The following is an 11,664-nucleotide window of genomic DNA, read 5'->3' as shown; positions in this document are numbered from 1 at the left end:
CTGATTCTTTTAAAAATTCTTTTAAATGTACATAAACTTACATAACAGACAAACATGACAACAGGAAAGTTTCATATTAATTGTTATGCTAGGTGACAGCACTTAGTTGGCACTGACTGATCTTAGAATGTAACCAGGGAAATAAAAGGAATAATTATAAATCAGAAATAAATAGTGAAAAATGAGAGCAAGTAGAAAAATGTTTGTACTTCATGTGTTGTTAGCTAGAGATGGGAAAATGGATGACAAAAGAAATAATATGTATAAAGGCAGGTAAAAAGAAGTCATGGTAATATGGAATCTGTTATGCAGAACAAATGGTTCTTATTTATTTTCTTATTTATTTATTCATTCATTCATTTATTTTGGATTAGGGTTAGGGTTAGGTTGTAAATAAAGAAAAAGCAAGATTTGAGTTGGACATGGAATATTTTGACTGAGCTTCAGCATAGGGGTGACTGCATGCCATTTTTTTTTTATTTCACTACACTTTTATGAAGTTAAAGTGGAGAAGAGAAGGCAATTTGAGGTTGTCAACATGAGAAAAAGAACTAGCATTACAGAAAAGTACTTGACCCTGTAGATATTTTTGTATTTCCCCAATATAAATGGAATTATGTTCTTTAGGTCACCTATTGTTTATATGCTCCACCAGTGAATGATATAATTCACCCATCTTTCTTATACCGCATGGTACCAAATGAAGCACATCAGTATACTGGGATTGTCAAGCTGTTGCTTCATTTTCAATGGAAGTGGATTGGGATCATGGCCATGGACGATGATAAAGGAGAAACTTTTGTGCAGACCTTGGGAAAAAGTTTTTCTGATAATGATATCTGTATTGCCTTCGCTGAACGAATGCCACTCCAAAGCAACATTTTAGATGTTGTTGATAATTTCAATAACATCTTAAGAGAGATGGCCCTGTTGCTGAGTAAATCAAATGTCAATGTTTGTGTTATAAGTGCTGATGCTCACATGATGTTAGATTTGCAGCTAGTGCTCAATCTTGCCAAATCAGACATGATGCTGCCTGTTCAGAAGGTATGGGTGATGACAGCCCATTGGGATTTTTCAATGGAGCCCTTTTTAAATAACTTAAATATGCAGATCTTCCATGGTGCCTTGTCCTTCGCAAGTCACACCTCTGAGATGTCAGCATTTCAGAATTTCCTTCTCTTCCAGGATCCCCATTCTCTTACCGATCATTTTATCAGAGTCTTCTGGGAACAAGCATTTAAATGCTCATTTCCAGCTTCTGCAACAGACATGAAGAACCAGGGAAGCTGCACTGGCAGTGAGAGACTAGAAAACCTCTCACACCCTTTTTTTGAAATGAGCATGACTAGTCAAAGCTACAGTGTTTATAATGCTGTTTATGCTGTGGTGCACGCTTTGCATACATTATATTCATCCAAAGAGAAATATGGAGCATTGTTGGTTAGAGATCATCCAAGGACTTCTAAATCACAATATTTTCAGGTAACATTTCAGCTCGAAGGCAGATTTTTTTGATCATCAATGTTATTGTTAATATTAATGCTTTGATTTATATAAGAAGGATTCTCATGCTGTATATAATGCATTACTGTGCATTCCCAAAGGAGATACAGTGAAGGTGAGACAGTGATTATTCACTTGATTTATGACCACAATGGGGATCAAAATTTCCATTGCTAAGCAAGTCAGTTGTTAAGTGAGTCCTGCCCAATTTTATAACTCTTTTTGTCCTGATTGTTAAGTGAGTCATTGTAGTTGTTGAGAGAATTACATGATTGTTAAGTGAATCCAGCTTCTCTCATTGACTTTACTATCAAAAGCTGGATGGGAAGGTCACAAATAGTGATCATATGACCCCAAGACACTGCAACTGTCTAAATATATACCAGATGCCAAGCATCCAGATTTGGATCACATGGCTTTGAGGATGCTGCCATAGTCATAAATGCAAGGACCAATCATAAGTTATTTTTTCAGTGCGATTGTAACCTTGAATGATCAATAAATGCATGGCTGTAAGTCTAGGACTACCTGAAAACAATGTAGGTAAAATATATGCAAGTAGACTCCATAGTGTAATAAAAGGACTGAAGGTTTTTTGAGACTATCATTTTTGTAAGTTTTGAAAGAAATGAGAGGTTTATTTTTGCAAATGCATGATGCTACAAAATCCAGAATTTGTACCTAGGATATCAAATCCGTCATTTTGCAGAATATTCTAAATAAATAATAAAAAATTGCACAATAAATGATATCAGGAAAAGTATACATAATTGCTCAATAATCACTTGGATACCTGCCCAGCGTCACTGGGAAGCAGACAGCATATAAATTTACAGTAATTCAATAGAAATAGTAGTAGTAGTGGTAGTAGTAGTAGTAGTAGTAGTAGTAGTAGTAATAGTCGTAGTATTCCCCTGACAGATAGTAAATCATAACTTTCAAATACCAGTGACATAGGTGTACCAAGATATTTCTATGCCAAAAGAAAATTTATTTATTTTTAAATTTGAAATACATTATCTGCTAGTTCTTAGTATCCTTTTAAAAACTCAGCTGAACTAAAATATTTAATTGGGGAAGGAAATAATGAAACCACCAATAATGGACTGATAAAATAATTAAATAGCTTCAGAGTATAGCAAAACTTTATTCCAAGCAAAACATTTTTCACTTTTCCCACCACTTTGGTAATACTTGTCAAAACTTCATTTATTCCAGCTTTACCATTTCCTAAGTCAAGTCTCCTTTAATAATAGTGCCGGAGACAAGGTGTCTTTTGACAAGAAGGGTGAATTGCTAGCTGGATTTGACATTGTCAACTGGGTTACTATCCCTAACAAATCCTTCGTGAAAGTAAAAGTGGGACAAATGGATCCTCAAGCACTCTCAGGGAGAAAGTTCTCCATCAATGAAAGAAAAATCATATGGCCGACCCATTATAACCAGGTAGGACGCCAATTGTTTCCAGTTTGAAAACCAAAATAGATACCCTTCTTCTCAGCAATTAATGATTCCCAATATTTTAAAAATAAGTGTCTGGATGAGGACAAACTTGATGTATTTGATCCTGTTTGTGAAATTTGTGGATTAGTAAAGCTAATTTGCAAGGGGAAGGGGGACTACTGGGTATATTTAATACCTCTGATCGAGGAGATGCATTTTTATTATTGAGTCTTGCCGGTCTAGGTTTTAGGCCCTCCTTATTGCCTAAACTTTCAAGTCACATTAGCCCCAGGCCACATGGTGATAGTTAGAACAATTAATCAGTGGAACAACTTGCTCCAGAAGTTCTGAAAGCTCTAACACTGGAAATTTTTAAGAAAAGACTGAATGGCCATTTGTCTGAAATGGTATAGGGTTTCCTGACTGAGCAGGGGGTTGGACTAGAAGACTTCCAAAGTCCCTTCTAACTACTACTGTTGTTGTTGTTTGTTTGTTTTCTCCCTGTCCTTTATACAATTAGTTTTGGGGGATTATTTTAGATTTCCTATAAGAGCAGAATAGTGGCCCTGTGCTGAAGACAGTTGCCTCCCACTTGAAAAGTTGAGAGTTCAATCCTATCTCCCCCTCAGGGGGCAAAGAAAAAAATATTTGCTGTGAACAACGTGTGGCATCAGGAAGAGCATCTGGCCAGTAAACACTCAGATCCATCCAATAACCCTGACTTTACATCCAATTAAGAGATTGCAGATCATAAAAAGGATGTTTTTATTGTAGATTTCCTACAAACACAAAGACACAAGCAGACAAAATTAACACATGCATATGAATATTTCTAGAAGTTTATGTTGCATGTACTGATTTCCCCAAAAAAAGTTGGATTCAAGGGAATAAAATACATTTCTCTCTCTCAATAATGAATAGACAATACCTCTTGCTCTGTGCAATGATCATTGCCCACCAGGTTCCAGAAAGAAAAGGAAGGAAGGGGAGCCATTTTGTTGTTATGATTGCAATACTTGTCCATCAAGAAAGTTTTCAAATGAAAGAGGTAGGAAATATTGTATTGTAATGCTTGTACATGTGCAAATGGGTATATCGATAAAGACACACACATTTCTGTTCCAAGACCCATAGCTGTCCATTCATATTTTTTTTGAAGAGTTTTATAAAGGTTACAATATAAACCCCAAAACCAACCCACCCTAAACCCCCCCTCTCCCTCCCCCACTTCCCAGAGCTGAGTACAGGGTTACAATTATAATAATCATAATCTAACTAACATTAACCAACTATATAAATAACCAAGTCCATAATGTGCTTTAACTCGCCTTTAGCATAAATATAAACAAATTAAAAGTAAACATAATACTAATAAAAACATAAACAAACATAATATCCTAGTTATTAAACTAGTTATTAAACAATACAATATGCAAATTATTAAACAATACTAATTCTAAGAATAATAATATCATATAATTAAAACTAGAAATTCCACTATAATAAGCTATTAATAATAATATTCTAAAATTTATTCATAAACTAAGTGGAACTTTTTAGTCCCATATTTATTCTGAATATAATCTATCCATCTTCTCCAAACTGAAATGTACCTTTCTTGTGAATGATCCTTCAAATATGCAGAAATCTCAGCCATTTCTGCTAAGTTTGATACTTTAAGTTTCCATTCTTCTATAGTAAGCAATCCTGCTTCCAATATTACCCTACCAATAACCTTGCTGCTGTTATCAAATTCAACATCAAATTAGTTTCTTTAGTATCACAATCTGTAATAACACCCAATAAAAATAATTGTGAAGTAAACTTTATCTTTCTCTTGAAAATCTTTTGAATGTTCCACCAAATCTTAATCCAAAAAGCTTTTATATTTTACAAGTCCACCAGATACGAAAATAAATAGTATCCAAACTACCATATCTCCAACAATCCCAACTGAGAACTAATCAAGTACTTTTGATCTTTCGCAACAATGTGAGTCCCTGCAAGCAAACAATGTCATTTTTATGTTGTTTCAGGTAGTGAAATACTTTCTTTCTTTTCTGTAGTAAATTCAGGCCATTAACATCCTTAGTGGACTAAGCCTCTGAAACACTACTTGAAGATCAACTGTTGATCTCTTTGATCGTGCCCCTCCCACAGGCTCTGTAGTAATCCAGAATTAGCCATCTACTTCTGCCGCTTTTCTTTACATCTATACGCAGCACGAGTCATCCTCTGTTCCTTTGAATCATCCTTTGCCTCCAAACTCTGTTCAATAGGCTCAGCCTGCAATAAATCTCCTACACCTTCAACTGATTGTTTATCTTCCAGCCTTTCTTCTATTCTCTTAGGTCATGGAAATGGTGTTGAACCTGCTTTCAAAACGTAAGTATAAAAATCTTCTGCCTTTGAAATTGTGTTAAGTCTATATTGTATCCTTGCATAATTCACCAATATTCCAATAGGTATTTCCCATCTAAACTGCACCTGTCAATTTTTAAGCTCCTCAGACAGAAAGGTGAAGTCTTTTCTTTTTCTAAGAATTTTTGGACGTATTTTTTTAAAGATTATAATATTTTGACCTGCAATTTGAAATCTGTTTGTAAAAAGCCTGAATAATTACATTTTGAAGTGATCTCCTGGAAAAATAAATAACCACATCTCTGGGTAAGTTTTTCTGCCTCACCATCCATGAATTAACCCTAAATACTTTATCCATCTCTCTTAATAATTCCTCAGGTTCACATCCCAGAATAGGAACTATAGCTTTTGCCACCTTCTCTTTCAGATCTTCTCGTGGATCCTCCTTTAATCCTCTTATTTGCAATACAAATTCCATATCTCTATATTGTGAGATGGTAGCTTCATCCTCTATTATATCAATCTTATTTTCGACTCTAACAACTCTGCTTTCAAGTTTTTCAATATTTTCCACAACTTCATCCACCCGGTCATCCAAGTATTCAATATGTGTAGCTAACCCTTGAAGTGCAAGCAATATGTCTTTCCTCATTTCTCTATTTTTATTCTCAAGAAGGTCAGCCATCTCCTCCTTCATTTTACTGTCAAGGAGATCAGCCATCTCCTCCTTTATTTCCTGTGTTGCTTGCTTTAAAACATCTTGAATATCTTTAAGCGTAAAAGCATGTGGTGGGGGTGGAGGTGGGGAGGATTTAGGTTTAAGTTGCACTGCAGGCTGTGCCACAGGAAAAAGAATTGTACTTTTAGAAACAGCAGAAATTCCCAAACACTTTGAAGCCATTTTCCTTCCTGTATAAATCCACTACTTATAAGTTTCAGTTTCCCCTTCTGTAAGAATTCTTTCCTTTTTTATTTTAAAGGAAAGAGAGACGCTATAAGCACACAAACTTTGTTGCCAAATATATCTCTTCCTTGATACTGTCCTTTCAAACAAAGAAACAGCATTCCAGCACCATTTTTCCTTTTAAGTCAAATTAAAATATGGAAAAGATTGTTTCTCCCTGAGTTAAAGTTTCCAGCACTTACAATTTTAACTCCTCCTGGTCAGCTCTGTCTGCTTTTACATTACTCACAAGTCCCTTTAAAATGCAGATGTGGATGCGGCGTCTTACTTTGCTCCTAAAGCTCAGAGCAAAGGCGTCTAGGAGTGCAGAGAAAGCCTCAGGCTCCGAGGGAACTCTCATCCTCCGACCACCAAATAATTAAGGAGGCCCAGGGGAGCTCTACCTCTACCCGAGAAAAACTCTCCCCCCAAAGCTGTGGGACATCTGATTTTCGCTGTCTCCGAGCGCTTTTCAGGGCTGGCAGCCAGAAAAAAAGCCGCCATCAATGCAGCATCACCACCGGAAGTTTTCCATTCATATTTTTGGGGACATAGAATGATTTTAATTAATAAATTTGGTAAACTAAAATATGCACAATTTGAAATACTGAATTCTGAAATATATATTTTCACAGATATGGATGACTGCTTAGACTGTCCAGAAGAACAATATCCAAACAAGGAAAAAAAATCTATGCATTCCCAAGAATCTAAATTTCTTGTCTTATAATGAAACTTTGGGCATCACTTTGACTTTTCTGGCTTTATCATTTTCTGTGACCACAGTGGTAGTACTTGGAATTTTCATAAAACATCGGAATACTCCCATTGTCAAAGCTAACAACCGGAATCTCACTTATCTTCTCCTTGTTTCCCTCTTCCTCTGCTTCCTCTCTTCCTTGCTATTCATTGGTCAACCCCAATTGCTGACCTGTCTTCTTCGCCAAATTGCTTTTGGGATCATCTTCTCAGTTGCTGTTTCTTCAGTTTTGGCCAAAACCATCACAGTGGTTCTAGCTTTTATGGCCACTAAGCCAGGATCAAAAATGAGAAAATGGGTGGGGAAAAGATTTTCCAACTCTCTGATTCTCTGTTGTTCCTGCATTCAAGCAAGTATTTGCATACTGTGGCTATGTACTGGTCCCCCTTTTCCAAATCTGGACATGCATTCTCTTCCAGAAGAGATTGTGGTCACATGCAATGAAGGATCAGGCAACATGTTCTATTATATTTTAGGCTATATGGGATTGCTGGCTCTTATCAGCTACATTGTGGCTTTCTTTGCTCGGAAGCTGCCAGACACTTTTAATGAAGCCAAGTTTATTGCTTTCAGCATGCTGGTGTTCTGTAGCGTATGGGTGTCTTTTGTCCCAACCTATCTGAGCACCAAAGGAAAATACATGGTAGCTGTGGAGATCTTCTCCATCTTGGCTTCCAGTATAGGAATATTGGGATCTATATTTTTCCCTAAATGTTACATAATTGTACTGAGACCAGAACTAAACAAAAAAGACCATCTAAAAACAAAAAAATAACAGTTACTGATATTCATTGATCTTGAAGAATTTAGCACTGGCCTTGAAAAGAAAGTTGGAGAGATAAAATGTTGCTCAGTTGAGAAGAATAGAAAGTATAAGAAAAATACTCAAAATAGCCCCAACGTGACCTCACTGCTCTTAAAATGCAGACAGTGGATCTTTTGAACTAGCTATCAAATGTCTGTTAATATAACCTATAACAATAAAGTAATATTCCTGGAATTACTACAGCATCCGTTTTGTGACCTGGCTTATTTGAAAATGTTGATACACCATTAGGAAATAAATATATTTGATTACAATATTTCTTTCTCAGATCTTAGACCTATGTATATTGTCTGCTGAACAAAGACAAGATACTATATTTATCTCACTGTATAAATTGTATATTTAGGTTCACTTGTATAGTAATAGCAATAACACTTAAAGCTACATACATTCCATAGTGCTTTATAGGACTCTCTGAGAGATTCACAACATCAGCATGTCTTCCCCAACAATCTACTCCTCATTTGACCAACCTTGGATGAATTGAACACTAAGTGAACCTCAAAAAGTTGGAATCAAACTCCAAACTGTGGGTAAAGTTAGCCTGCAATACTGTATTTTAACCACTGCAACACTGGGGCTCATACTACCAATGGCTGCTATCTTCTCTTCAACCAGGAGCCAGAAATTCAGGGGGGGTCCAAAATTACATCTGGGATCTGTTTGGGCAATGCAACCTCATTCAGCATCATAGTTTTAGAACTGACAGGTCCCAAAGCCCAAAGCCACTCAGTGTTGCCAGGGTTCAGTTGAACCCTTTCTTTCCCCATACAAACCCTCACAGCATCCAAGCATTAGGATAAGACAATCATGGAATCACTTAATTCATCTCGGGCATTGTTGTATAATAACAAATTTGGGGAGAAACATTGGTAAAATATTCAAACAACAATAACATCAACTAATAAATAAGAACAATGAAAAAATGGCAACCAAAAATAACAATCAACAATAACTTCTAGGGTTGTCTAACCTCTCAACCTCCCTGCATGCGAAGAGAACTTCCTAACAATCAGAAAGGGACAACTTTATCTTGGAGAAATGGGAGGTTCAGTTACATAAAAGGTATACTCCTGGGGTGCTATTACATAGCACTCCTTAACAGACAGTACCTAGAGCATGCTACTGCTGCTGGATCTGATGGAACAAGCAGAGACAGTTGTGAAAAGTTGGTCCCACAGATATTTGGATCCCATACCATGTAGATGGCATGAGTTACATCAGCAAACCATTAACATTTATTGATAAATACATTAAACAAACAGAGGTGTGTTACTGACTAAGTTTTGAACTGTTCTCAAAACATCCAATGACTTCTCAGATATGTTTTACTTCTATTGTATCATATATCTTGGTGCATTCAGCAGCCAGGTTTCAGTGTCATATTCAAGCAGAAACTTCCATACAGTAGTTCAGGCTGATTTACTTTATCATACACTTTCTCTAAGTCAAATATTGTATTATTTTGTTGGACCAACATTTCTAGCAATTGTTTTTAGTTTAGTCATTTAATAAAATAAACGGTTGCTACATAATCATATCATTTACTCACATTTGCAGCAAATATATTTGTACACATATATAAACTTTTAATGTAAGGAAGAGGAAAAGATGAGGAAAACACTTAAAGTATAAAACACAAATTGTAGAAGAAGAAAATTGTATTCATGGTTCCAAATCTCTGTAGGAATTTGGAAACATGTCTTTTATCAGATATACTTTATTTTCTTCCTCCTTCCACCCTAAAAGTATTGAGAGCATAGCATATTTTCTGCAAAATTATTCTTCTAGTTGACATTGACTTGAAGGCACACAAGTACACACATATTCCTAATAATAATCCAATCTAAGAAATCTAATCAAAGAAATAGATGTAGTTTTATTGTATATAATATTGATGTTTTAATTTGGAGAGAGGAATTGCTCGGGCATTTCCCCTGGACTGCATCCGGAGTGAGAAGATAAGAGGAAGGGGAGAAGTAAGTAGGAAGATTGAGGAGAAGGAGGAGAGGGGGAGAGTGAGGAAGAAGAGGGAAAGAGGGAAGTGAGAGAAGAGGTTAGAGAGTGGATGCGGTTTGGGGGGAAATGGGTGAGCAATACCGAAAGTTGTGTATATAAATTTATTTTACTCTTTATCTGAAGTATTTTTTATGAATGTAATGTAAAATTGAAAATAAAAAACTTTTTCACAAAAAAAGAAAGAAATAGATGTAACAATAATTTATTAGATTATATCCCTAATAAATCTATTCCCAGTAAATCAAATCTAATAATTAGATCTAAGGATAATTTATGATATGTGTATTCTTAAAATATTATTCCCAATACATATAATTAATAAATTTAATATATATCTATTTTATTTCTAATAAATCTAATTAATAAATTTAATATATATATCTATTTATTAGATTATATTCCTAATTAATCGGTAACTTTCCTTTTGTTCAGGAGCTCCAATACTTTATTCTAACATCTACAAAACAATCATTATTAGGCACAAAGCAGTGATAGAGGAGGAAGAAGAAAAGGAGGAGGAGTTACTTCTGAGAATTTTGCTGACTTCAGGGTTGGAAAATGTAACTATGCACCTTATGATTATCTAAGGTGATAATTATGAACTCCTCATTAATCTCAAAGCAGAAAGAATATTTTTTTCATTCTAATTGCATACAGGTGTATAACTCCTGAACTGATCAAAGGGAGGGGGCAGTTAATATATGTATGTGTATATCTATGTATGTATCCAACTATCTATCCATCTATCCATGGATTCAGTGGACCAGTGCATATACATTTACTGGTAGGAACCAGAATCAGAAAGACCATGGCAAACTAAATAGCTGGATGATGATGATGATCAAAGGAGTAGGAGATCTTAAATTAAGGGACAATCATCTTGCCTGTTGCACAAGAGGGTCCTTCTTGTCCCTGAGACTTCTTGTGTGTTTGCTGCTGCTGCCACCAACAGATTGTGTGCTATCTCCTGCAGTGTGTACTATTCCTGAGTCTCTGAAAGTGCAATACCAATATTTTCAGCCAGGTGATGTGATAATTGGTGGGATAATTTCACAGCTTTTCTCCTTTTCTGAAGGAACAGACTTCAGCTCACACCCTACACCCAAGTGTGATGTTGAACCTGTGTAAGAAAAACCATTGATTTCTGTAATACTTGGCTATTTCCTGGCAGTGCCACTGATGTGCTTTCAGCAACTCTGCATAGATTCTAGTAGTTAGATTATTTTTACTCCTACATCCATTTATTCTGCTCTTCTGGTAATAGAAAACAGATTGAAATAGTGGTCAGACCCAACACACATATGTGGTAACCTTGTTATTTTTCATCCCAGCAACCTCTATCTTACAGATCTTGGGTTTAACCCAACTATTTGGCTTAAATTTAAAGCTCCAGCACTGAGCAAGCAGTTGGATATTATGATGTAAACTTCTCTTCTAGCTCTATGATTCTATCATATTTGCCAGACCTGATCTTTTTACATCTGATAAGATCAAATCAATAAGATATGCTATATTTGAATGTGTGAAGTGGGAAAACCTGCATCAGTCTTGCCTCAATCTTCTATTACTTAAAGTCCTTGCTATTATATACGTACCATTATTTATAACGGCGTGCCTGGCTGAGGAATTGTGGGAGTTAAAATCCATAAGTCATAAAAGGGCCAGGTTTGAAGACCCTTAGACCTAGATTTATACCCTAGACTTCCTACTCAAAAATCATTGGGGGAAAATTCAATAAGGTCCATAGGTCTCTGACCTTGTGAGATGCCAGAAGCAAGCAATATTTGTTCCTGAGCATACTTTCTC

The 11,664-nt window shown here is 35.8% G+C and overlaps 1 pseudogene; it reads left to right on the top strand.

The window, feature by feature from the left end:
* The first annotated feature begins 768 nt into the window (after window positions 1–768).
* Window positions 769–7,788, top strand: LOC120317481 (annotated as a pseudogene).
* The last annotated feature ends 3,876 nt before the right edge of the window (window positions 7,789–11,664 follow it).

This window comes from Crotalus tigris, unplaced genomic scaffold (genome assembly GCF_016545835.1).
Source record: "Crotalus tigris isolate CLP2741 ecotype Arizona unplaced genomic scaffold, ASM1654583v1 scf7180000019652.295055, whole genome shotgun sequence".
Lineage (NCBI taxonomy): Eukaryota > Metazoa > Chordata > Lepidosauria > Squamata > Viperidae > Crotalus > Crotalus tigris.
Note: the sequence above shows the minus strand (reverse complement) of the source record. Positions and strands in the feature narration are given on the sequence as shown.